Source organism: Falco biarmicus, chromosome 4 (genome assembly GCF_023638135.1).
Source record: "Falco biarmicus isolate bFalBia1 chromosome 4, bFalBia1.pri, whole genome shotgun sequence".
Classification (NCBI taxonomy): Eukaryota; Metazoa; Chordata; class Aves; order Falconiformes; family Falconidae; genus Falco; species Falco biarmicus.
This window is the reverse complement of record NC_079291.1, coordinates 51,802,664-51,830,258: the sequence shown is the minus strand read 5'-3', so window position 1 is coordinate 51,830,258 and position 27,595 is coordinate 51,802,664. Positions and strand designations below refer to the sequence as shown.

The 27,595-nt window shown below is 38.1% G+C and overlaps 1 protein-coding gene across 1 annotated transcript in view; it reads right to left on the bottom strand.

Moving 5' to 3' along the window:
- PTPRN2 (protein tyrosine phosphatase receptor type N2) overlaps positions 1-27,595 on the bottom strand; it is a 663,537-nt gene that overhangs the window by 524,777 nt on the left and 111,165 nt on the right. The gene's annotated exons all lie outside the window — the stretch shown is intronic.

Below are 27,595 nucleotides of genomic sequence, written 5' to 3'. Positions count from 1 at the left end.
AAAATGAGAGCAAATGCTTACAATTTTCTAAACAGCCTTCTGCCACTAGCCCCAAAACCTTCTAATCCCCATGGCCATGTTCTCACAGTCACCTGCACATCACAACCTGTTCACAGGCCGTGTACAAGGATCTCCCTCTTCTGGGGTGCAGGTTCCCATTTATAAGCACCTCCTTTGTAGGATGCGAGGGCTTCAGCTCTGTGCATACCTATTCTGCTTCCCTTGGTTGAATAATTTGCAGGCAGTGAACTAGATCTCCCAGAGCCAGGTACGAATGCCCAAGGTGGGTCCCAGCAGTGCTGGATAAACCCATCCTCTGGCAGGGAGAATGCACCATCCTGGACATAGGCTGTAATGGTGGTGGTGCAGCCTCCAGCACTGGCAAACCCCATTTCGGTACTGTCCTGTTCCCATTTCTCCCTGCTGTAGCAAGTTTTCATGGTTCTTTTGCAGCTCTTTGCAAGCTACTTCTTTCTTTTTTCTTCTTTTGTTTGTTTGGTGGTTTTCTGTTTGTTTTGGGTTTTTTTTTGTTGTGTGGGGTTTTTTGTTTTGTTTTGGTTTTTGGGGGTTTTTTATAAGCTCCCAAAAGTCTCTGGGTAACTCTCTGGTTACCATTTAAACCAGCTGACAGTCTTGTTATGCAAACTTTTTTCATTTTAATTTTTGCTTTAGCACTACCAGGGTTTGGGTAAACATTCTCTGAGGTAGTTTTGGGTATTCCATTCACGCACACTGTTTGCTTTTGCATTCCTCCCCATTGCCACCCAGGCCATGTTACTGAGAAGGAGCCATGCTGACTCCCCTGTAAGCATTACCAATAGATGTTTATACAGAATAAACCTATTTTTTCTGGACATAGGACAGGAGATGCAATAAATAAGCCAAAGTTCAATGTTTGAGTTGAACCAGATTGCAGCAATGTTTATGGCTAGACATATAACCGTTAGCCCTCAAAAACAAATTAGTAAGAATTAATATCACAATGAGAAAGCTTTTAGAGTTGGGCTTTAGTTCATAATAGTGCTATTAAGTTATAACAGTCTGAATTAAGCATGGATTCACCACCCAGTGACATTTTATTCAACAACAAAAAATGAGAAAGAGTGCTTGCAGTAACTAATGTCAGAAGAGCTAGCAAAATATAGATGTGTAAGACAAAACAGAAGGAAAATGTTTTCAGGACCTAGGAATTATCAAAACTTCCAGAAACTGAGAAAACATGCATGTATAATAAAAATAAAATAGTCATTTGCCACAAATTACTGTCTAAAAGGATGCCCTTTGGTCTTCTAGTGATAGTATATTTTATGAATGCATGCAACCATTGGAGAAAAAACCATCTATTCTTCTGGATAAAGGATACAGAATCTGTTATTTTGCCTGAAAACATCTCAGATAAGTATCAATAATAAGATAAGAAAGATGAAAATGATGATGCACGTCAGTGCAAATGGATAAACAAACTCTTGCTACCTCAAAGACAGCTCAAAAAGCAATAAACAGGGAAAGAAAGGGCCTCAACATAATTGCAAAGCTCAGTCACAAGGTTAGTTGCATGCATTTCAAATTTTCTGTTACATATTTTGTGTCATAAGCATGTACAGTTCAAACTGAAAAGTTTACTAGTAAGGAAGAAATGTGGACTTTGTTTTCGAAAGTCTGATAACATAGAGGTCAAGGTTATATACAGAGAGGGAGCAAACAGAGACACTGTATGAAGCAGATCTGCCAAGTGACCTGTCCAAGGATGAGTCTTGGCCACACCTTTTCCCCTTGCTAAAGCAGCATTTCTGCTCTAACATGGTCCTCACCAGCAAGGCAGGAGCAAGCAGGTGAGGTTTCGAACCCAAGTGAAGATACACCATCAGCCCCCTGCAGACTGTGCACAGCCTGTCTGTGTGTCTGAGCACCACACTCGCCAAACCACCCTTTGAAGATCCTGGAGATGACAAGAAAGGATTCATTTCCTACCAGTGCTTTCAAGCAGTTCAGGCTCACATGACATCTTTCCAGAGGGAACTGGTTCCCCTTCACCTGTTACCAGTATCTATTCTGTAGGGTACCTCTGCGAATAGATAAAGATCGTTCCTCCTCCTGGAAATAAAAAAATTCCAGCCTCCCCCATCTCAGGAGTCTCCAGCCTCCACTCATCAAGGTGCAGCCAATCCTCCTTCCCTGCAGTGTAGGGTTTGGGCTTTTGCCCTGCACAGTCTCTGCAAAACCCCTGCTCATCTCCATAGGCTGCACACTGTCCCCTATAGCTCCTGTGCATTGCAGCTATGCAACTCAGTGCCTCAAGCAGAGCACATCTCTCACCGGTAAGGCCAACATCATTGTCAGCCTCAGCCCCGACAGAGCCACTAGGCAGACATCCTGAGAGCTGGATGGCCAAATCCTCTATCTGGAGCTCCCTTCTGATGTGACAGGGTGGCTGGTCCAGCACATGCTGGGGAATGCACCCTGGGGCACATCACCGTTATTGCTGCACAGTCCAATGTCATCTTCAGCAGGTACTACCAGGTCCATTTTCAGCTCCTCACTGGGAAACTGTCCCACAAGCAGCTGATTTAGCAGTTCAGTTCCCTGTGCCTCCTCATATGTAAATACTTTTTAAAAGATTAAAAACCCAAATACAACAATTCTACACTTTTGAGAGAGATGAGAATAAAGTAGATGAGCATTCGCAAATCCAAGAATTGTTTTTGTGGAAATCCACTTTCATGTAATGTACCTATAAGCTGCAGAGTTGAAAAAAAAAATACATTTGTACATGCTCAGTGTTGACAGTTTCAGCCTTATTCTCCCTCGTCTCTAATTTCCCAACTGGTGAAATACCACTTTTCCCCATTGAGTAAACTCATTAATCTGGTTGAGAAATGTAAATAGTATAGTAGTGACTGACACTGAAACACTTAAGAGTAAATTAATAATTATGTATTTAGCATAGGGTGTGGATATGCTGTGCAATATACACACACTGATGAAAATAAAAATAAATATGGAATAGGTCCTATTCATTGAGCGCAATGAGACACCCTGAGATGCTTATGTTCAAATAGCTGTTTAAATGTGAACTTGCATAAGCACAGGTCTGGTCACATTAATAAGTGCTTTTGGGGATTTGGTCCTCTGGTTCTCAGCCTCTTTCAGGTATGAAGCCACAGGGCAGAAGACTGCAATTCTCTCTCCCACTCATGCCCAACATAAGTCACTTCTGAATGTTAGATCATAAATATCACTTGTGACATCATCCTAAAGGGTAAGAAGCGATTTATATTTATATGAATAGACATGGAGGACAAATATGACCTATGGGAATATGTTAAATGTCTTCATGTGAAAACCAGAACACTAATATTAGCAGAAAAACTTCCTCTCGAAGATATTTTCTTGCATCCCAACCAGTATCAACATACACATCCGCTAACATTTGTTTTGAGTTACTAGATTTACACACCTGATCATCTTTAAAAAAAGGGCAAATGCCTTGGTTTCATCAACAGCATATAAATACTTGAAAGCCAAAAAAAAAAAAAAAAAAAGTAAAAAAAAAAGTGGTTTTAAAATTTAAAATTATAGATCTACTAAACTGGTTTGGAAGCCAGAAATATAAAAATTCAATTTATAAAACCCTCTGTGGTTTTGAAACAAAGAAACATTATTGCTACCTATTTAATTTAAATAGATATTGCAGCTTTATGTATGTTGGCAGGGAAATAGATCCAGACTATGGTGTATGCCTAGTAAGTAAACATCTCCAAGGAAAAAAAAAAGCAGGTCACCAGTGCATAAAGTGGATTTGGGAACTGTTTAACTGTGTTTCTTCTCAATATTCATTACAGCAAAGCACCCAGGGCACATCTATTTGACTTTACATTGTTTATTGCAATTTCCTCTCCTGAGAATCTTAGACCTTGACAACTAAAAGTTATAGTACCAGCCCTCAAACCAAACTCACTCACAAAAGAGTAGTGTTCACGTTCGATGTGACTGTGGGATTCAAGTGAGAGTCTAACAATACTCAGTACTGAAATGCTTCTGGGTTTTGGTCTTGACACTAAACAGTCACAGAGTAGCACAGCATACAAAGATCGCTTTGATAGAGACTGGCTTTTTACTTAGTTGAATAAAGAAATTGTCCTGTTCACCCCAAACTATATCAGCAAGGAGAAAACACAGAGGAAGTGTGATCAACTTTCATGATATTGCATATAGGTATGAAATAGAAGATTTGGGGAAATTCAAGATTTTGGAGTTTAAGCCGCAGAGTATTCGGTTCCATTTTTTCCCCCCATGGCTTTTGTTGTTTGGATTATTTTTTTTTTTTGGTTAATAAGTTTGACCCTAATTATCAGAATTAATCTCTGGTAACTAGGAGACCTCTCTGACAATCAAAACAGTTCTCTTAAATTTAAACCACTCTTAATGAAAGGCATGGCAGCTATTAAAAAAGTGTCAGTATTGTAACTCAACATAAATTAATCTAAATGCTACCAAACCTCTTTTCCTGTGTATTCTTGCTCAGAAAGGGTTTACTACATTGTCGGTGAATGAATCGCTTCACTTTCCAATAGGCAATGTTGGGCAACTGTCAATTTCCAATGATTAAATAATTTCATAAGCTAGAAAATAAACAAGGGCACAGGGTTTTGTAATTGCTGTTTTTTCCCCAGTGAGCAGTTAGGGTGGGAAAAATAAATGGGAAGACAAACAGAACAAAAATTAAAAGAGTGAGGAATGGTATGCACAGACACTTTAAGATTAACATGCACAAAAGAATGAAATATTTCCAAACAGAAGCAGCACTTCTCATCACACCAACCTGACTACCTTGAGACAACCCAGTTCAGGAATCATGAAAAAAATAGAAGAAATAGCTTCAGTGACCTGAAAACTTTTCTAAGGTAAAAAAAAAAATAAAATATGAAAATCATAAGAGAAAAGATCTGAGCATAAGTTTTATATTTTGGTCTTGACTTTTCTGCCCTTGACTTTTCTTGCCCATAAAGTTACATCTCGCTTTTGACTTATTTTTACTGATAGTAAACTGCTGTGGTACTACTGAGATTTCCTCTTTTTCCCCCTGAAAATAACCCTGTATTTTCTGCAATACTAGATATGAATGTTCACTGGAATTAATTCTTTTATTCCCCTCTGACTATTCTTTAAATTGCTATTTATAAAGCGTGTTGAGGTTGGGGGCTTCGTAGCTGTTAATGGACTCACAAAGCATATGGGGTAACATCTGCATTTCTTCAGCCACTCAGAGCAAACAACATGGTGAAGTTGCACCTTATGCAGTCTTGAAGAGTACTTCCACTGAGGGAATGTGAGCAGGACTGAGCATGATATGCTCCCAAAACTCTAAATCTGTATCAAGATTCAGGATGAAAATCAGGATGCTCATTCCTTTATGGACACTAAATGTTCAGGAAAAATCCTGAAACCAAATACAGCTGTACAGCTATGGATTTCCACCATCAAGAGTTCACTGAGAATTTAGCATACACCTGAATAGTGTTGCTGAATATCTAATAGATTTCCACCACTTTTCTCTCATCCTCCTCTTTCCCAAATAAAAGACTATATTCAGCATAATTTTATTAATTTCACATAATGCCATTAAAAGCAAGCAAAACAACTTTGAGGACACAAGTGTAAAATCTAATGCATCTACTTACTTTTTTGCACAAATTAAATTTGCCATTTCGCGACTTAAGTTCCAGTGGGAATATAGCTTCCAGTAGATTTGAAGGCATCAGCAGTGAATCACCATAGGTTTTGAACCATAAATGGAAATTTTTTACTGTTGTCATTAAAAGGACTTTGGCATAAAAGTGCCATATTTTATATTTAAAAAACAGTCATTAATTCCATACAAAGCCAAAAGCTCACTAGTGATACAGTTATCATTTCTGTTTTCCTCAAAATCCTTACAGTAAGAAAATGAGCTGGTTTCATTCAGCAGCTCCAAACATTTTCATATAACTACACAGTGTTAGTCAAACCGATGACAACTGACTCAAGGATGGCCAGTAATTTATGGCATCTGCTATTCACAGAAAAGAAGAAAAAACCCTACTGATCATGTCTGCCTGGGATGCTTTATTTCAAACATCTCTAAACTTCACAGGTAAAAATGCTAGAACCACCAGTTTCTGGGGTGGGGTGGGGGGGATAAACCAAAAACAACCAAGACCGAATATTTGTGCTGATTGTACATAAAATACCATTAGCAGAAGAAAGGAAATTAACTCTTGTTGGAATTCTACTAGCCAACCATTCTGCCAAAGATTTACTGTACCTCCTTGCACTTTTTTTATGTTCTCCTATACAGAGTACAATGATTGGCATGGCATAGTTATTCTTGTGATGTGAAAAGTATATGATACTACATACAAAATATCAAATTTAAAAGAAATAGCTGCAGCAGAATACTAGTGAATTCATTGCCAAGATGAAGTCAAACATAACTTGGATTAAAACTGCCTATAGCTTTTGGTCTAAGCTTCAGACACGTAAGTTCGTTAGAAAAAGATTTATAATGCTTTCTTCATACCTTGTCAGTTCAATTAATTCTGGTTGAAAAATGGAGAACACCAGACTGTGGAACTTTTTAAATTTTTAAGATATTAATTAATATGACAGGTCACAACTTTGAGCTGAATTATGAGACATTCCTTCATCCCACCATGAGACCACCCTCCTAGCTATTATACTTTATAAAATTATTTATTTTTAGATCTATGTAATGCATATATTGTTTATCAAAGCATTCCTGTAGAACAAATCAAAATAAGAATATGCAATGCTACAAGTGTTCCTGAAAGAGCCTGTGCTAGTTTTTTTCAACTTCTTTAGCTGAGGCTTAAGACTAGATACTAGAACTACTGAACATCTAGAAGACTGACTTAGATTACCATTTACAATTTCATTATTAACAAATTGCAACATACACTGACTGACACATAGAATGGGCTTTCTCCGTATGATTACCCTTCTGTTTTTACTACTTATTTACAAAAGTTTCCTGTGTAAAAAGATACATACATTGTAAAAAAATCATTAGCTCGATTCAAAAACCAAAGGGTAACCACTAAGCAAGACTCAAAAGATGTGGCTGGCAGGTGTTTTCTAGCTTTCTGAAGTTTTTTTTTTTTTCTATGTCCAAAACAGAAGCAGTTTAAAATGTATAGCAAGATGCGAGTTCTGGGGAACCGCTTCCCTTCAGTTGGCAACTCCAAACTAGTGTTGTCATGAGTTTGACACCTTTCCTTTGAGTCTGTTCCAAAAGCAAAAAGCACAAGCAAAATGAGAAAAGACAAAGGAGAAAGCAGGGGAGATCAAACTATAATAATTTAGTTGAGCTTCAAAGTTGGACCCTCAAGTTCTCAATCTAGTTCCCTGATTCTGACATGCTGCTGACTCTCTTTCCTCTTCCAATTACCAAATTCGTATGTGATTTTTTAAGTATAGCTTTCATTGTAGAGCTAACTTTAGAGCTACATCCAGTTTAGTCTTAGCTTAGTGAAAATACCCCCAAGACACATCTACACTCAGCTCATATCCACTCCAGTTCCACACCCAACTGTCCAATATGCAAAGGCTCCAGTGAATTATCCTGAGGCTACTGGCACCAGCTACATAACTCGGCTACTGGAAATCCTTTTTCATCTTCTTCACTACAATTTGAAAGTTTTACTGACCAATTCAGTTAACAACTTCTGCCTTAAAATGGTCTAGAAACAGACTCTGGCTACTGTGTTTCTCAAGCTGAATTTTACCTCGTCACCAAGAATTATAAATATTATGGCAGAAAATTATGTTAATGCAAGCATCCCTTGCCACTCTAGGGCTCAAGACACAAGGAGCATGTGGCAATAGCACAGCGTTATTTCCTCTCTGAGGATGGGACAGTATACTCTGCTAAGAATAACCCATGCTGATTTGACAGAGCAGACCTGTAGAAGAATAACGCCCTGTATAGCCTGGAAGTTTTGGAGCACAACCACCTGCAGTGGATTGAAAACCTCTGTAAGCAAAGTGACCTACAGGTTTTTGTATGAGGAGCCTGTTCCTGCTTCTTGGTGACAGAGTTACGGATGAGCACCATCAGGTCACCCACAATTTGTTATTACGTTTTTATCTGGAACTTACCCACCTCATGTTTCTACAGCTCAGTAGATCCTTGTTTTGCTAAAGACAGTTCCTTGCATGGTTCTCTGCTGGGTAAATTTCTTTTCCCAGTTCACTGATACACACCCAGGCCATTCCCTGTTACTGTTCTCACTGAGCTGTCATGGAAATCCAGCATCAAACCTTCCATCACCTGGTAGGATATTGAAATGATTTGCAATATAACATTTCTCTTCAGGTGCTGGGAGATACAGTGGGAATGTGGTTATGTGCAGACTCACTATATATTGTACACTGCAACCTAATCCATTTACCTGTCATGTGAACGCTAGCCTGCATCCTCCAGCAAGGATAAATTTTAAATTTTAAAACCTTCAAACTCAATACAAAGGTTTTAGTATCTGGACAATGAACATGATGGGGCACTCAGTGAATAAAAGTCTACATTAACCTTGCAATGCAGACGCAGTGACATTGTGGATCAATTAGCTTTCTTCTATTTAAAAAGTAAATGTGTTTGTTCCATAGGATAGGTGTCAATACAGCCATGGTCTTGAGTTATGTTTAAGTCTTCCGGCTTAGAAATAGAAATGTTTCGGGGGCTGTTTTGTTTCTGTTAAAAGTCGAGGCATCAACAACACCAGAAACAACAAAAATACTACGACAAAAGGGTCTGAAGCCTTTGAAACAGATCAAAAGTACAGCCATTTGTTTGATCTATTTTTTTAAAAAGTGAATATTGAAATATTTAACACGCTTAGTTCCTGTGTAAGAAAATTACTGTGCAATTCTCCCCTTTCCCCCCAACCCTGAAATCTCTCTCTGATACCTTCTCCAGCTTTTTTCCTGTGAAAAGCTTCCTTCTACATCTAAATATGGTAATTGACAGGAAGAAACAAAATTACAATTGTGGAGCGATATTCCATTCTGTAATAAGCTGAATTCACTTAACCTCATGATCAAAATGTACAGTACATCTCACTATTTGCCCTCATGTTTGTAGGATATTAATATTCTGGCAAGGTGCACTCAGTGTGTGACTGAATTCACAAATGATATTATCAACAATAAAATAAATAAATCATGTTTCACAGTAAGACACCATGGCTTTTTTTAGATTAAAATTATCCTTGAAAACAGACATAAAACATAATCAAATAGACCAAGAAAAGAATGAAAGAACATCTCAGAAGGGTTTAAGTATTTGAGATAAAAGACATATGAAACAACTTTGGATGTAGGGGGGGAAAAACCCAAAACCACACTTGAATAAGAATAGAGAGAAACATTGAACAGGCACAATATTTTTATGCTTCAGAGTCCACGTTTCTTCCTTTCAGTGATCCCCAGTGAAACCAGTAATAATTTATACAAATATTCACTGGAAGAACAACATCAAAATATGCAATGAATGCAATAGGAGGAACCCAAAGATCATAACTATGCTCACTATGTGATAAGGTATTTCATACCTTTCTATTATAACTAGAAAGAAAGGATATTTTATACTGGTATTTTATAAAATTCCTTCAACATTAAAGCAAAAATTACAGTTTAAACATGGAATCAATTTTTCTACTAATAGTTTAATAGTAAGTAAACATTTTCATATATCACCAAAGAGATCATAGCATTCAGCAGCATAAGTAGTACTGTATATCAGAGTTCTATGTTCTTTAAAAACCACTCTCACAGAGTGTCTGCCTTCAGTGTTTGTATCTCAGTCACGGAATACGCAGCCATGGTGGGTTTCCATTTTACTGTCTAAAACTTTAGTTCAGAACATCCTTCTCAGATGACCTCACTAAACATTATTTGAGGAAAAAAACATTCCATTTGACAAACTACTACGTTCCAAATTGATAAACTCAGAATTCCCAAGCAGAGCCACAAAGTTAGGGTGAGGCTTATTTCATTATCACTTCCAGTTTGTGTTTTGCCTTCTCACCATTCATCAAGTCTTCATTGCAAATACTGCGTAATTTCACTTGCAGTTCCTACTATAACAAACAAAGTCAGCCCCCACATCTCAGACACTGTCATGCTATGGCATTGTCACCCTCTTTTCTTAATGGCCCTAGCTGTTCACCTCCCATAAAATCCAAGTTCATTCTTTTTAAATTCTTTATAAAAGACCAACTTTTGTAAGGTTGCAACCACTCTGTGCACATGTGAAAGGACATATTTTTTTAGAGGAATCAAAAGAGACCCCCAGTTCTCCTAGTGCTAGGACCAGCAGCATCACTTCCACATGGGTGAGAGGAGGGGACAGGACCGGTCCAGTGCAATCAGCACTTCAGTGGAAGTCATAAGTTTTATGAAATTGTCCATGAAGTGGATACAGATCTTGAAAAAAGTACGAAGAAGTATTACCTTCCTCCCTACCCTTCTGAAATTGTCCATGAAGTGGACACAGATCTTGACAAAAGTACCAAGAAGTATTATCTTCCTCCCTACCTTTCTGAAATAATTTTGCCAACATTATTCTTAGAGTCGCTTCTCTGTGTAGCAGTCGTTGGACAGCTTGGTAGAAAGCTGGGCACCCACAACCTGGATGGTGCCCAGTGCTCAGGCTGGTGCCATGCTTGTGCTGTTCGTTGCACGGGAAGCTTCCAGCCTTAGGACACAGCACCATTCTAGTATCAAATGTCTCACACTGTCCAATTAAAGCTTTAGAAATTCACAAGGTAAATATCTGGGGATTTCTTGGGTCATCACATCTTTCAGGGCACATCATATCACATGCTTTGGGACTAGTTTTAAATGTTTTAGACACATGTATCAGCAACAGAGGGAAAAGAATTACAAAATCAAAGTTAAAATCGAATCGGCCTCAACAATGCTGAAAAAGAAGCACAAATTAATCTGATAATCAATAAGCATTAAGACTTATTTCCTAAAAGTCTGTGCCAGAACGTTTTGGAGAAAGGAGGACTCCACAGGACTAAAAACTGAAAACAATGAAAGACAGGCTGCACCGAGACTAGGTCATCAGCAATACTTTTCAACTTGGCACAAGAAAAATTAATGGAAGTTTCTTAATTGGCTAAATCACATCTGTCTAACATTTTGACAGAATTAACAAAAAGAAGTCTGTTGCTGCCACTGAGGCATGTTAATAGAGATCTGATAACTTGCATGATTAGAAGCCAGTCATTTTTATAAATGTTTTCAAGAGAAGTAACATTTTCATAAGGCTACAACTCTAAGATCTTGAATGACACAGCTCTTTTCTAAGTGAATTATAAGCAAGTGGCTCCACTGATTTCTGTAGGATGCTCCTAGTGAGCAAGGATGACAGAACAGTACCCTGCAGATATATATACAATATCCTTCAAATGATAAGCAACAACAACAACAAAAGAAAAAAAGAAAAAAAAAAGAAAGAAAAATAAAAAGTTCTTTCTGGACTCCCATTTACCCTTTCAAATGCATATTTACCCAACGCAATGCAACACCATGTCAGAGCTACCCAAACTAGCACATTTATACAGCACCATGCAGGGATATTAGCTAAGGTCTCAGAGAGAATATAACCTCGTTAGAGCAACATTGTGCATGGGCTAATTAGGCCTGCCTCTCAAGCAAGGCTAATTATTCCCAGTACAGCACCATACTGATATCACTCTGCTGCTTCTAGGTTCTGGAGCTAGATTATTCAGCAGTAGCTCAGGGATCTCTGCCCCACGCTGCATTCAAAATTGTAAACAGAATCATGAGAAATGGATGTATTGTTCTGAGATAGCAGCATGATGCACTGCACTGTCTCGCTTCATCTATCAAGGATATCAAAATGAAGGATTAACATGTCTATGCACTGAGATCTTTGTTTAAATGGGAAATTCCACTACCAGGCCAACAGTTGCGCCACAGAGAAAAGTTGGACTGAAGGGAACAAATATCCCAGGACTGTGTCCAGAGTGGCTACAATCATCTCACTAGGTGCATGCCACCCTCAGTAGGCCCTAAGAAACAAAAAAAGGTAAGTAAAGGCTAGAGAGAAGGTCTAGACTTCTGCTGGTTTTCTTAAAAGACCAGCTTTGAGTAAAAGCTAGAGCAAAACAGAAGGTTTCTTATTCTGTTGGCCAGGCAGGTCTCACAATGAAAGTGTAAACCCGAGTACCGGTACCGCGATGGAGCATGGAGCACAGTTAACTGAGAAACCTTCCTTGGGATGTCTTACTGCAAGTTTCAAAGTTTAGGAGAGTTTGTTGTTTCAGATGCAAAAGCTGATAGCAAATCTGTGTCAACGAGAGGCCTTACAGAGCCCAAACCAGAAATGACAAGCTGGCTGGGACTGGAGCCAGCTGCCCTGGAAGCACTCTAGGTCCCAAGTCTGGCTGCATTGCAGACAAGGCTTGTGCACCAGGAGGGTTGAAACAAGCAACAGCATGATCTTCATCAGATAGGGAAGAAGAAACTACTTGACATTTAGTATAAAAGTAAAACCAGTGCTTTTACATAAAATATACATAGAGGAGTCAACAAAATTTTTGTGTGAGGCAGCCAGAAAGCTTCCCCTTTGCCCAGTAGGAAAGTTTTCTTTGTATCTTTAATTCAGCTATCCTCTTATGAAAACACAACAAAAAAAAAATCTTTGAAATTAAAAGGCAAGGCGAGGTCTCTCACATCACCACAGAACTGAATGCATCTTGTTTTGACATAGCTCTAACAAGCAGAGTAAAGCACAGGAATGAAGACTTAATAAACTCCGCCAGGATTTGAGCCCTGCATCGCTGACACACATTTCTGTGATAAGACTGAATTGCCAAGAGCCTTCCATTAAGGACAGTGTTTTCGTCCAGGTCTTGTTGTGATGTTGGGTAACAATAAATCTAGTTTTCAAAAGACACTCTAATAGGAAATGTGAAATAACAGAAATGTGAGTAACATTTTAAGCCATTAGCGTACTGTATCCACTTCCTTTTCTAACTGGCAGTTGTTATCAGTATAAAGATTTGAAAGTACACATAATAGCTTCTAATGAAAATGAAAGGGAAAAAAAAAAAAAAAACCAGAGCTGCAATGACAGCTTGTTCCCTAGAATTCCAATAGAATTAAACAATCAGTTTTGATGAGGGGAGCACAGGGACAAGGCAGAAAGACATCATCAATTTAAAGTCAATTTACCTTTGTGGTTACTAGGCTGTAAATGAACACCTCTTCTGTAACAGCACAGCCAAAGAGGAGTTCTTACCTGCCTTGTTCAAAATATACTAGTCCAAAATATTAAATCCTGGGCAAAATGGTAATAAAAGTCACGAGAATATCGGGATTAATTTGGTCTCACTCCTTATTGCTGCTCTACCTGTTCATTGCAAAGCATTTTTTAATTTTGTTTATAACCACGAAAGAAAGAACACTCAGACCATTGCCCACATCTCTCCCTGTACAGGTTGGACCCCCTACCAGTGCTTAAAATACCACATTTTAGCTCCAGCAGAAAAGTGGCAAATGTCATGAAGCCCACTAGGTATTGGACTACTGCAAATTTACACACAGAGGCATAAAAGTCATAAAGAGCATAAAACCTTAGACATTAGGAAATACCATTTTAGGGAACAGAAAGAGGAGAAATCTTGTTCAAAATGAATTAATTCATAAAGAACATTTAAAAATACCAGCCTATAGAAAAGATATACTGATAGCAACTGAACATTTAATCTTTAATATGCATATCCATTTTCCACTCCATTTTCAGAAATATCAATAACTATTCTGTACAAGCCGACAAAATGAAAGGTTTTACTAACTCAAAGCTTATCCCATCCAACCTCTGCACTTGTAAACTGTTTAACATGCTAATGCCTGATTGTTTCTGATTAAAAAAACCCAAACAACTATATCTTGCTAAAGCTGTGATGTGCCAAGTACACAGTGACAAATAGCTTTCTCGAATCCTGACAAAATACTCCCTCTGCTGTACAATACACACTGTTACATAAAGCCCAATGCACATATATACATATTTAAACTATGAACAGGTCATGGGTATAGGTAGGTTTCATAAACCAGAGAAATAATTCACTTTTCCAGAATGGCCTTGCTGAAAATAGAAATATCATTTGTATCCACCAAACGGAAAGTTACTCGTGGCTTAGGTCAAACGAACAGTATGTATACACTAAGGTACAAACATATATAGGTGCCTAGGCCTCAAAGACAATAATAATCCTAAATTATTTAGGTTTGTAGTGAACATTAGAAAATAAAGGGTCAAATGCCCAGATGAGGCATAGACGGGTCAAAATACAAATATCTGAATATAAGGATAACAGAATGAATGAACAAATTCAGCCATAGTTTTGTTCTGACTGTATTTTACTATTTCTATTATATACCAAGAATTTGTCTTGATCCAAAATGGCTCTCATTTTCATCATGCATCGATTTCACCATGTCTCTATAGCAAATAGTAAGGTGGTTAACAGGACTGGGAAGCTTAACATTTCTTTTGGGCTGGAAAAATCTTTCAAGATAAAGTTTTCATTTAGAAATTATGTAATCCAAGTTACCTAAAGAGACTTGGAAAACCAAAGGCATTCAGGAGACCACACCTTGAACAAGCTGAAACGGTTGTGCCAAGTACCCCAGAATGAAGACCTGTTCACGCCACAAAGCCAGACCAGCCTGCAGTACATCAACTCCTGAGGCAGCATCCATGCAGCACATGTGTCACAGACTGTCTGTGCCAAAGAACATGGAAAGACCTCTCCAAGTTTATATCAAAAATCTGTTTAAATATTTAGTGCGCACAATCTCTCCCTCTCCCCCAGAAAGCTGAACACTTCTCCTAAGAGAGCACCAAAGCCCATGCATAACCACAGAACAAAACATCATTATCCATAAACAGACGTACAATTTTCAGCTTTTAAAAAAGTTAAAATTAGTTCTTAAGGATGGATATTAGTGAACTATTTGAATGCAAAAATCCCTCTAATCTACTTCAATTTGTATTAGTAGGGACTGACACAAACACTTTCTCTCTGCTTCAGACTCTTCCAACTCATACAATTTCAACTGATAGAAATGTGTTTAAGAAAACAGTAATTGAGGAACAAAATCATCTGCATCTCATGATTTCATTACATATTTTGGTTTTATTCCACCAAATTGTTAAGAAATTTAAGTTCTGATTTAAGTCATATTGTCCTTATGTGTTAAATGCCATTAAAAATTCAAATTTTATCTAGCTGTCATTAAGATAATTTACAGAAATTAGCCATTCCAGGGCAGAAAGATGAAGACACTGTAATAACAATAATGCTGGCTTATCTGAGAACACAAAACCAAAGAGAATTTCTTCCCAGAAATTCCATTAAAATTATTCTTTTCAAAGTAAAAGCTAAAGAGTAATTATTTCTAAGCTTATTAAGTAGTAATCACTTGTGGGTTTTTATTTATATATAGTTGATATAACTCCTTTCTATTTCAGAAATATGTCAAGAATATAGTTATCTGAAAAGCAGTATTCAGAAGAAATGCCCTTTGCATTTTTCTCGTAGAAACACAGTAAATGTTTGCTCACTAGCAAGTAACAATTGCAGCTAGCTGCAGTATATGCTAAATTGCGTATACGGAGGGGGGGAAAGAATTCTATATCGTTCATCTTACACCTTTGAGTGCGCATCATATGAATATACACCAGGAGTAACAATAACTCCATTCCAAACAAGGATCAGGGCACGATTCACTACAGCCCCAGCATCACACTATAGGCCATGCTTGAGCAAAACTTGGCATGACCGCTCCTTTGCAGTATATCAATACTGCCACAGGATGGCAGAAAGAACACCTGATAATTTCAGTGGCTTTAAAATTCCCAAGATGCTGGTGGAAGCCTGTAAGCAGCTGAATCCTTAGCTGCCAGCATTCTGTTGCGTTTGCAGACCAAGTGCCAATTACATGCAGGGTCCCAGTGGCAGAAGCTTACACAACATTGTGAAAAGCCTTAAACGCTATAAAAATGAGTAGCTTTAGTGCTACTCATTTCCACGTTATAATCTCTTTAAGAGCTACCAAAAAAAAGTTGCAGTTTATACCTTGTTGGAAAAGAAGAATTGGCTGAATTTTTAAACCATATCATCAGTCAGTTCGTGGCAGGTAGGACACTGCCTGTGCCAGTCTTATAGGAAAATTGCAGCGTGATGCGCCTCCAAGCACACAACCCCACAGACGGAAAGCTCTGTCAGACAGATCTTCAGGCCTCCTGCTCAAGGAACAAGTTGTCTGTACACAAGGCAAACGAAAAGCAGGATGCTACCAGAAACAAACCGGCAGCACACTTGCATCAAAGAGCACTTCTTGCCCTCAGGCAGAAAGTCATCTCAGGAGGTATTTTATTTTTCCTTTTCTTTTCAAGCTAACAGGTATTCAAGAGATACAGAGTAACTTGGAAACAGTGACTTGATAAACAATTGAACTGAGGCAACATGGGCCCTAAAAGAAAAGCTTGTTTCCATGGACGTTTGCCATCTTTGGTCCCATAGCCCTTCCTGTGTGTGTTTACTCCTGCAGTCACAGGATTAGCAACAGCTTCAGAATGAGCCGAATCGCCATTTTACCCAGGTTACTTATAGCACCCTTCTGCTTATTTACAACAGTGTGATGGGGAGACTCCAGGATGCTGCAGCTTGCATCTCCATCCCTTTCCTTTTGCTCCTGGCCACAGGCACTACAGGGCAGAAGTTTGGGGAAAATGTGGGAAATTTCTGAACTTCTAAAGTTCAGAAAAAGTCATCAACTTTGTTTCTTCAAGCAAAGATTACTGGATCATACATAAATCTTTCTGGCATAACACCACAAGGAGTCTTCTTCGCAGAGCCTACCAGAGATTTTATACAGGTTCTTTCCCCCAGGAAGGGAATATTACAAGACTCCATCTTGATGCTTTTGATCCTCACTGAAATCATGAAGTCTATTTTTTTTATTAGGCCAGTGGGGAGACACGTCTTTCTTGCTGCATCAATTAATAGCCTGAATTTGGTTTAATTTCAACCTTTTTCCCTTGTTCTCTACCTATGAAACTGAAGACTTTTCACATTAAAATTACTATATCTCTATCCTGCTGTCTGATATTGCAGACAAGATCTCTTTGCTTTGGCTGAGAAAAAAAATTGCTACTCACCGAATGAAAGAACTTGTATTAGTTTCAGAATCATGATAAAAACAAAGAATTGCTTTTTTCCTAGGTTTTGGACAAGGATAAGGGTTCAACGAGCTCAGCCACTTGAACAATTCCTGTATTTTATCTAATCCAAAGAAATGAAAATGCTGTTTCTACCACTGAACTTGAGAAAAAAAATATGCTAATGATAGCCCTGGTCCAGTCCTTCCTTTCTGCAGTATAGGTAACATAACATATTTCTAGTCCTTTAGTAACAGACTTGGTAGCTACATTCAGCTGGTAGCAAGAAACATTTTTTCTAGCAGAAAATCCATTTCTGGATTTATCCAAATGGAATCAATGGAAGCCAATAGCCTCTCGACCACCTTTTCTTTTTCCAGACTACTACTCATTTCTATAGCCTCTCGACCACCTTTTCTTTTTCCAGACTACTACTCATTTCTTCCTTGAAAAGCACCATCCATTACTCTCTGTTTTAATAAGGTACAGGCTTAACCAATTTGAAGCAGCCCAACAGTAGTCTTAAATTAATTACAGTGTCATCCATCCCTTCCCCTGACATCTGAAGATGACACCTTGTGGCAGCTTCTCCTTTAGCATTGTCTTTAAGCGTGATACATGATTGCAATTTTCTTCCATCTGCTTGAACTTCCAGCATAACAGCAAGCTGGGCACTTCTTGGTTTTGCTGGTACTTTTGTTGATAACAGATTTGCACCTTTAACACATACAGCAATATTTGACCGTGTGGTGGGAAAGTACCCAATTTCAACCTGTTCTGTATTTGTGTCTGTGGTTGTGTCTTCATTTTATGCAGCACCATTGACAAGCTACTGATATTTTCAACACTGTGAGCCCTTGTTTTCCTATCTAACTAGGCTTGAAAGTTGCTGCATTTGGATAAACAAATGCATCCTGGCTTTCAGCTGGCCCTTGGGGATCTGCAGCTACACAATAACATGCAGACCTCCAATGGCCCAGTCGTTTCTAGGACACAAACCACACGGGATATTAATCTCTCGGGGGGGGGGGGGGGGGGGGGGGGGTGTTGGGTTTTATTTATTTGGGGTTTTTTGTTTTGGCTTTTTTTTTTCCCCCTCCTCTTGTTGTTAATAAATGATACTGCATTTTACTTTCTCAACAAGCCTGTTCTGCTTTGCTGGATTAGGGATGTACACTAACCGGCACTATGAACTGTTTTTTCTTCTTTCCTTCAGCAAATCTTAGCAATTGCACAGATTAGCCTAAAAGTAGCTGTAGAGTCTGTATACTAACTCTAGAAACAGCATCTTTTCTAACTGCTTTTTAGTTATGTTTTATTCATATTCCAGCGATCGGTTTAAATTTGCATTCGAGCAGTCTTACATGCTTTCTAATGGTTTCACAATTGAAATGCCTTGCGTTTCTGTTACCTGCTGTTGATTGCTTCAAGGGGGTTTAATTTACTTAATGATTGAGAATACAGACCATAATATTAGATATGTTTTCATGTTCAGCCCAATGTAAATTTGTGCTAAAAATAAACATGAAAGGCTTTACATGATAAGCAAAGCGTCATAAGGGTACATCATACACTGGAGCAGCTATATTAAAATTATAACTGTATTGTGAGCATAGATGAATCAAGATCAATTGCAACACCTCTTTGCTGAGTGTATCATATATACTTTCTTTTTTCCTTGTATGCAAATCAAAAATAATTCAGAGTCTTTACATCTTGACAGGTGGGGAAAATAGCACTTTGAAGTGAATTTCCAGATATCCCTTTGAGTTTCATTTCAGAAATATAGGCAGTAGATATTTCAGCAAAGTTATTTTTATATATATATATATATGTATATATACACACCAAAAAAAATGGTTAACTCACTCTGTAAAGATACTGGGAAAATACACCACTATTACAAAGAAGCACAAGGCCAATTAATTTTGATGTGACTAGAAAACCAAAACTTTCCTATTCACCTCAACTTTAAATAAAGTCAAGCTCTAGCTTTCATTTTTGTGTATATGATACACTGAAACTTCCCAAAACATTTTTCCTGAGTTGAATTTGTTCCGAATGTAACTCAGTTCATGCTATAAATTACAGAACGTTGCTCATCACCTTTACCACTAAATGGCAGAGGATACAAACCTACTTCATTCTTACCTGTGGGACCTCACTTCAGGTCCCCCCAATGCCCAAAGCTCTGGAAGACCCTAATTTGATAATCTACTAGTAAACATGAGAGAACTTTTGTATTTGCTCATTCAGTTTTTCAAAAAACATTGCAGAAGACAAAATTAACCTGAAACTAGAAGCAAGTCTAAAACAACAACAACAGCAAAAAAAAAAAAGAATACAATAGAAGAAGCTTAGTGAAATTTAAATCTGCATTTGAATTTTTACTTTTAATTAAAAAAAAAAAAAAAGAAAATTTCATGGAGCAAGTTGGAACAGGTAGCCCAAAAACGTGTTCTTTAATATTAAAACCTGCATATGGCCCTCTTAGCTTATCTCCAACTAAGAACTTTACAGGAAAAATATTGCTAGCATTCTCATGTAAAGTCTACAAGAAAACAATCTTTTAGTACAAATCCAACATCCTGCTGCAATGCTCTTCATATCAGTTGTCATCTCAACCACCAGCAATGGTTTCAGAGTAAACATCCTTCAAAGATTATTAGGATCACATAGTTTTAAGAGAAACGAATGATTATATATAGCTAACTATCTACACATCAAGATAAATACTGAAGCATTTATCTGCACTGTGGTCACAATTTAAAAGCCATTTTTGTAACAGCAGTGGCTAGTGAGAGAGAGAATAGTAATGGAAATTTTGATTTCAGAACACAAGATGGCAGCCTCCAAAAGGGAATAGGAAGTTCCCAAATCACCTCCAACGGTTAGGGACCTTATCATAGTGACATTAAATCTTGGACTGCAAGAGTCCAAACTTTACCAACCTTTTTATATGGATTAACCACAGACATCATGAATAATAGCAAAAAAGTAAATATGAAACTAAAAACATGTTTCATTAAGAGAAAAGCATATTAAAAGGAGCTTGTGGGAAATATTTTGTATATTTCCATCTAGACTTCTCAAAAGGCTTTACTTCCAAAGGCAAAAATGCAGATTACCATTCCACAACCAAGATTTACAAGTAAAACTTACCAATACATATATATGAGATCACCCAAGAACCAGTCACATCTTTACCATGCAAAAATGAATGAAACAAGTGTTTCTTCCCATAAATGGCCAGATTTTATACATGTATGGCTATATTGCAATTTACAGGGAGCAGCTACAATCCAGATCTCAGTTACAAATCTGGTCATACTAAGCCCCAGTAAAGTTTTTTTGACGCTGCTGAGTACCTGAGACTATGCAAAGTAAAGGTCTAGTCAGTTTACTTTCCTCCTTAAATAATATGCAAAATGTTTGCACGCAAATAGAAACGTAACTGTGAATGGACTTCATGTTCTGTAACTCCTACCTACCAAAGTCAGAAAAGCTCTTCCAGACTCTCACGTAGCAGAGAAAAAGATTAAACTAGAGATGTCATAAGGAAACCTGGGGGAAAGAGAACCTAAAAAGCTACTTTTTGACTCCGCTTTAACCTCCATCTGGCTTATTTACACATTAATGACTCAATTGCAGGTTGCATACCTGACCCCACAACAAAATACAAGTTCAATGCAGTCCCATTTGCATTCACATCACAGGAGTAATAGTGACTTAATTAAGTCTTAATAAGTCATAATATCTTTAAAACACATGTACGACTAAGTCAAAACAGAATTATATTACAAAAGCTCCTTAGTGGTTTTCGTCTTTTTAAACAAAACATATTCCAAAACTAAAAAACCCATACAGCACAAAATTTATCACCCTAATGACTAGTTAATAAAAAAAATAAGACACTTTCCACATCAAAGAAAAGTCATGCTTTCCCATTTTTTTTTTTTTTAATAAAGGCTTTTACTCCCCTTTCTTTGCATACACAAAGTCTTTTCCTTCAACATTAACCACTAAATCCCTGTCCGAAGGTACCTATTGCCATTCACCGCCTAGGGAAGCCTAGAGTTGTTTAGGTTAAATACCTAAGCCTCTAAATTGCTGAAATTAGGCAAAATTAACCCTATATTTAAAGTTGGAGCATCCAACTGAATAGGATCTGTGGTGACTAGTGAACAAGAATGCCAGTGCCTAGAAAATTAGATGTACGGTACTTACTTGAGACATCAGTTTAGAACGGACAAGGAAGACACTGCGACAGCAACAGGCATCCTAACAAGCACCATTTTATCCGGAAGGCTTCTATACCATCCAAATACTTCCCCCACAAGCCATATGATACCTCAAATGATTTGCAATATAAAAGACCAAAGTGACAAAAAACTTTCATGTCTCAAAGTTTAAAGACAATTTAAAGCTTGAGGCTGGCATACGAGACGAGCGTGTAGGCAGGCAAAAACCTTTGCAAGAGCAAGGCCTGAAGGATGCTGCAATGGGAATCGTAACTAATATAACAGATGGTAGAGCGCAGCATACCCTTGTATTCTGGCACATTTCAGTTACTGCCTATCATTTGGTTGCACCTGTGTCTTTCTCTACTCAAAGATTAAAGTCCTGGGAAGCTGAACATATTTTGCTTCCATTTTTTTTCTCTTCCACACGGTCCCTCTGGCTCTTGATTGTCTGAGGTCTCCACCCAGGCAAGCTGGCATCTCAGGAAAAATAGGATGTGCATTCAGACCTTATGAGATCAGACAGCCCATCACCCACCTCCAGGCAGAAGCAAAAATCCCTAAACCATTCCTATAGGCTAAATCTTGCTAAGAATCTATTTATGTATTCACTGTCTATAGGGTTTGGACATTTTTCCTCACGCTTTGTTTTGATATCCCATGATGTAGCTTAAACTATAAGGTTTTGTTCTCGGTACAGGGAAACCTTTTTTCTTTGCTCTCATGCTTTTCTTATTGAGAACATAGATTCGTTCATCAGTCGTTCTTCATGTAATTCTTATATTGCTCCAAACAGACCCCTTCCAGCACCAAAACTAGGCATTTCACCATAACAAGCCTCACAAAAAATGCTAACAGGAGTAGAAGGATTATCTCCCATACCTATAACATAACATTCCCCCTTAAACATACCAGTAGGATACTTGGGTATTTGTGCAATATGGTGATGGGACTGACTTGAGCAGACTTTGCAACGTGCTTTATATCCCAGAGCAATTTTTGCTTCTTAGCTGTCCTTGCCCCTTCCACATGTGGTGCACTATGGATAAATGTGGTACTTTACACTTCACTGGATTGCACTGCATTTATTTCAGGCCATTTCCCCATTATTTTTCTTTCCTGAGTCATTACTGATTTCAAGCTTGTACTTCAACATGACAGGCTCTCCTGGCTTGCATATCACCAGCAGATTTCATAAGCGTGCTCTCAGCTGTATCATGTAAATCATTGGGAAAACATTGAAAAGCACCAATAAGCATCCCAAACAAGCAGCTGTGGATGGTCAGGAACTGTCCCCATGGAGGTGTTTACCAGAGTCACAGGGTGAAAGGACTCAGTGCAGGCAAAACCAGGCAAACCTGCTGCCCATGGTGTCTCCACCAGTACCAGGTCCCATCCTGGAGTGGGTTCTGCACCATTAGTGATGCATGCAGCAGGTTAGGGACTTTCATATGGATAGTGTCTATACAACTTACATGTGAGAATGCAAGTGCCAAAGGCCTCCTTAAAGTCCTGATTTAATCACGTTTACTATGTATGCTTAGCCCTGTGGCCTGTTACCTCATCAAAGGATTAAATTAGTTCATATGAAATCCTTTTGGGGTGATTTTTTTGAGAAATCTATGTTGTTTGTTTGTTACTTACCACTTCTTTTGGTTTTTTGGGTTTGGTTTTTTTTTTTTAGCAGATAGAGGTTTGTAAACAGGCATGTGAAGCATTTTTCCAGAAATTTAAGTTAAACTGAGAATACATCCTCTTCCTGTCTCGCATCTTCCTTTTTTGAGTTAGCTCTATGTCACACTTCTTTTTTCCCATAACAACAGATCCTCTCCATGACTTCTCTAAGGTTGCTGGTCTAAGACTGGATTGAATAAATTTCAATGCAAAGAAGCTGGAAATAGGGTGAGGTGATCTCAAACCACCTCACTTAAATGGTTTGTGAATTTTGCTTCTTCCCTGTTCCAGCAGTTGTAACTCCTCTGCTGCTTGTGTCAGCTATGCAGAGCTAATCTTTTTTACAGACATAGCATCAAAGGAGGGAGAATAAAACACAAAAGACTTTTGCCCTCCCAGTAATAGTCCATTGTTATCTATCCATTGGGTAGTGAAACAACTTTTTCATTAGTCCACGCAGCAATAGATGCAGCAAGAAAAGGAAATAAATATTCTCATTTAATCTCATTTTTCTCATATAATTCATAATTTTATTACAATTAAGAGTTTGTTTAGTTTTGGTTTTAATCCTAATGAGAAAGAGTGCCCTTAAGCAAGTTGGAGGGGAAAGAAAAAAAAAGAAAAAAAAAAAAGCAGCTCTGGATGATCTACCACAATCTCAGGTCCCTGCTACTGCAGTGCCTGTGCAGGCTGTTCACAACAGAACATAAAGGTTAAAGTGAAATCAGGCTGTTCATGTAGAAACCTGCAGAAAAAAAAAGCAGTCAGAATCAGAAGCTGAAGACGGCGCTGCAGAAAGCAGTGCTGTTCAGATTGCAGGAACCAATCAATAATCCTGAGAAGGAGGAATACCGCTGAAAAATATATCGGTCACAACAAAAAAAACCCCAGGAACCAAGGAATGTAGCAGTGACCATCAGTAATAACTTGGTTTTGAAAGCACCTCTGCAGGTGAATGGATAGATAGGACTGCTTGTTTTTAGGGGAGATTGTCAGCATTGCTATCTATGTATCATCACAAAAAAAAATAATACCCAAACAAACAAACTAGACTTCATCTCTTCCGCCTTCATTTTCTACAAAATGGTCTTATATTCATTTATATGTTTCAGAGTTCGGTAAGCTTTTCAGTAACAGAAGGTGGTGTTAGTATAACACTACCAGCTTCATTGCTTTTTTCTCTAGGAAAATCTTTTGATTTCATACTAAGAAACATATTTCAGACAAAACTTCATTTTGGACAGGGTTTCCATATGAAATTTCACATGTCAAACACCATCTTTGGCATGAAGACTTACAAAAATGGAAGGAGGAAGGTGTATTTACAGTAGTGCTTTATTTCAGGAGTCATGTGTTTTTGCAGCAAATCTCTGCTTCGCCCTCACTGAACACCCTTTGGTTCCCATAGTGGAGCACACATGTTGACTCTTGATGGAAATGAGCACTAGTGGCCTTTGAGTCCCAGGATGGGACTAGAGGTCTTCCAAGGGAAAACACCTCCTGATATCTGTGAAAGCCTGGATGTCAGGTTTTCAAATCAAATGTTTTGCTTAGTAGGTCTGCTCCAATTGCACCACATTATGTTCGAACATAAACACAGCCAGAATCTAGCTGAGAAACATTTTGCCTTCCTTCAAAATCTATAATCACATTTACACAGTCTCTTTCTCTCTCCTTTACAAGAAAACATTCTGTCATACCAAATGTTCCCAGACTATTGATATTTACTTGTTCTGTGAGTTTCGTTCTCTCAGGAATGGTAAAGTTGCTTGCTAATTAGGGTCTCTTCATACCAGATGCTTTCCTCCTTTGATTCGATCGTATTTTATGTCTCCCTCTTGTGGGAGAAGAATTGAGGTTACAAAAGAGAATGCAAGATAATATTTGAATTTAAAACCCCTTTTTACAATGTACGATGCAGTATGTACATACATGACTGCAGAGAACAGTAAACTAAGCATTACGGTAATTTTTGTTTGTTCACGTTTCATCAAAGGAACTAACCAGCAGTATGACCACCAAGATGTAACATGCTCAGCACTGTCTGACGTCAGGGCATCTGGCTTACAATCAAGGAACAGGTAGGATACATGGAAGAACAACCCAGCACAACAGCTACAAACACGCTGTTTCCACAACAGTCACTCCCATCTGCACAGATGTATCCCTCAGGGGCAGTGGCATGGACCAGACAGCTTTCCATTCGCATTTCTTACCATTCTTATCACAAGGCTGCCATCACAAGGATTTCTTGTAGAGTAGAAAATGCACCTATTTTCCTGAATAAACTCCCAAAGAAGCAAATTTTTAACATTCCTGCTAAACGCAGCCCTACATTAGAAATTTAAGACTTCATTCTTTGCAAACAGAGAGCAAGAGGTAAAAGTAAGAATAGCGAGATATTAATTAGAGAGATGCTAAGAGATTTCCTTCCACCAGTGTGGACTGCAGGTGACATGTACCTACTCTTGACCTACTTTTGTTAGAAAATAAGAATGAAATGCTGTCACATACTTCAGTGTACAGAGGAGAGGTGCTGGAACAAACACAAAGGATGAGAAGCAAAAACCCATCAGCCTGGTCACATTATCAGAACCAGGATTCAAAAGACTTGAGGTCTCACAGCCAAGCATGACAGTCACTAGGGTGAAAAAGATATCAGGTGATATTTTGACTTCATTGAAATTAGTAGGATTTATGCATCAATTAGATTCAAATTGCTGTGCTCCAGAACTTCCACAGAGTAATTTTCACGGATTAAAATGTATTGTTTGCTATTTTATGGCAGACCACTAACCCAGCTTAGTATGGGAGACTTATGTACCTTGTATTATAATACTTCTGTGCTGGTATGCGAAAAAAATATTTTGCAAATAAATTGAGGTCAAGCTCACAAGAACCATAAAATGTTGTACATGTTAAAGCCTAAATATCATAGCATCTATTATGTGATGTATGTCCTGTAAAGGGAATTAAAAATATTTGCAGAAATTACACATCTGCTCTAAAAACATCAGATCTTGCTGACACTAGGAAAAACACTAGGAAGAGTTATGGGAGCAGTATGCTATAGATGGAAATTCTCCAATGAGTATATTTTGATTAATGCGTCTGCTGCATTCACTAACAAATAACGGGCAAGGTCACAAGTAATGTCAGTAGTCCTGTATACTACAGCCTCCGTGGCTATAAAAGCGAGCCCCATATTTTACAGGAGCATTTCCCTGAGATGAGCTAAAATACTTTGGAAATAGTAATAATATACATAAAGTTGTGAAATTTACATCAGATACTAAAAAAAAATATATACCTCATATTTTCTTATGAAAGATCGAGATATCTTAAAAATCTTAAAGTTATTATACTCATTTTTCTCTATATGTGACATTGTCTTACTTGCAAAAATCTTAAGAGCTAAAAGGCAGTCTACAGCTGTAACCCAATGAAGCAAAAGGGTCTGAGGATACAGACTATCTGGCAAAGCTGGAACATTATGCAACTTTGCCTACCGAGACAAGCTTCATCAAAGTGTGTCTGCAAAAATGTCTACTACTATTTGAGAACTAAGTTATAGAACACCAGAAACCCATGTTACGTATACCTACCTATCATTCAGACACATCCTATTTATACAAGGCTTAACTCTGGATATTAGATAAGATGAGCTGTGAGGAGTTTAATTTTATTCGCATTTCACCAGGTCTTTAAATCAGCATAAAGGAATAACAGTTTCTTACTGTAGGCTTACCAAGTCCACAACAGCTTGGTTAACTATTTGAACTCCCTGCATGCTCTTCAGTGTCACACTAGAATTCACCTCAGCTCATTAACAGTCGAAAATGACTTCTATCACACAATCTATCACACTGACTTTGAACCACTCCAGCTTGTTTGTAACAGGTGTTATTACCAACTATAAGAAGACCTCTTCCTCCAGACTCCCCACTCCCTGCAGTCAGCATGAAACACAATGAATAGTTTCTTCAGCCAACAATTTTATTTAACACTATTCTAAGCAGCTTAAGAATGCTAAAAAGTTGCTTACTTTTCAGACATATTCAGCACCACCTGATTTTATTGGAGTTTATATCAGCTGCAACTCCTGCTTTTAATCTCAACCACTCCTATTTGCGTAGCTAAACAGAAACAGACTGCTGCAGGGGAGGGAAGGAGGAAATAACGTACTTTATGCATTTAATACCTGGCCATCTGGTACCTCAGAAATGCGTTCAACTTCAAAACAGCAAGAAAATAAAATGAGGGAGCCAAAACAGGCTCTGCTGCAGCAAAAATGCATTTGTTCTATACAAACAGGACAACTGGCAGCTGATGCAGAGGATATACACATAAATTCAAATGTTAATACGCAGGGATTACCTGAATGGAAATACTGTAGGTAAGCAGTATCAATGGAAAG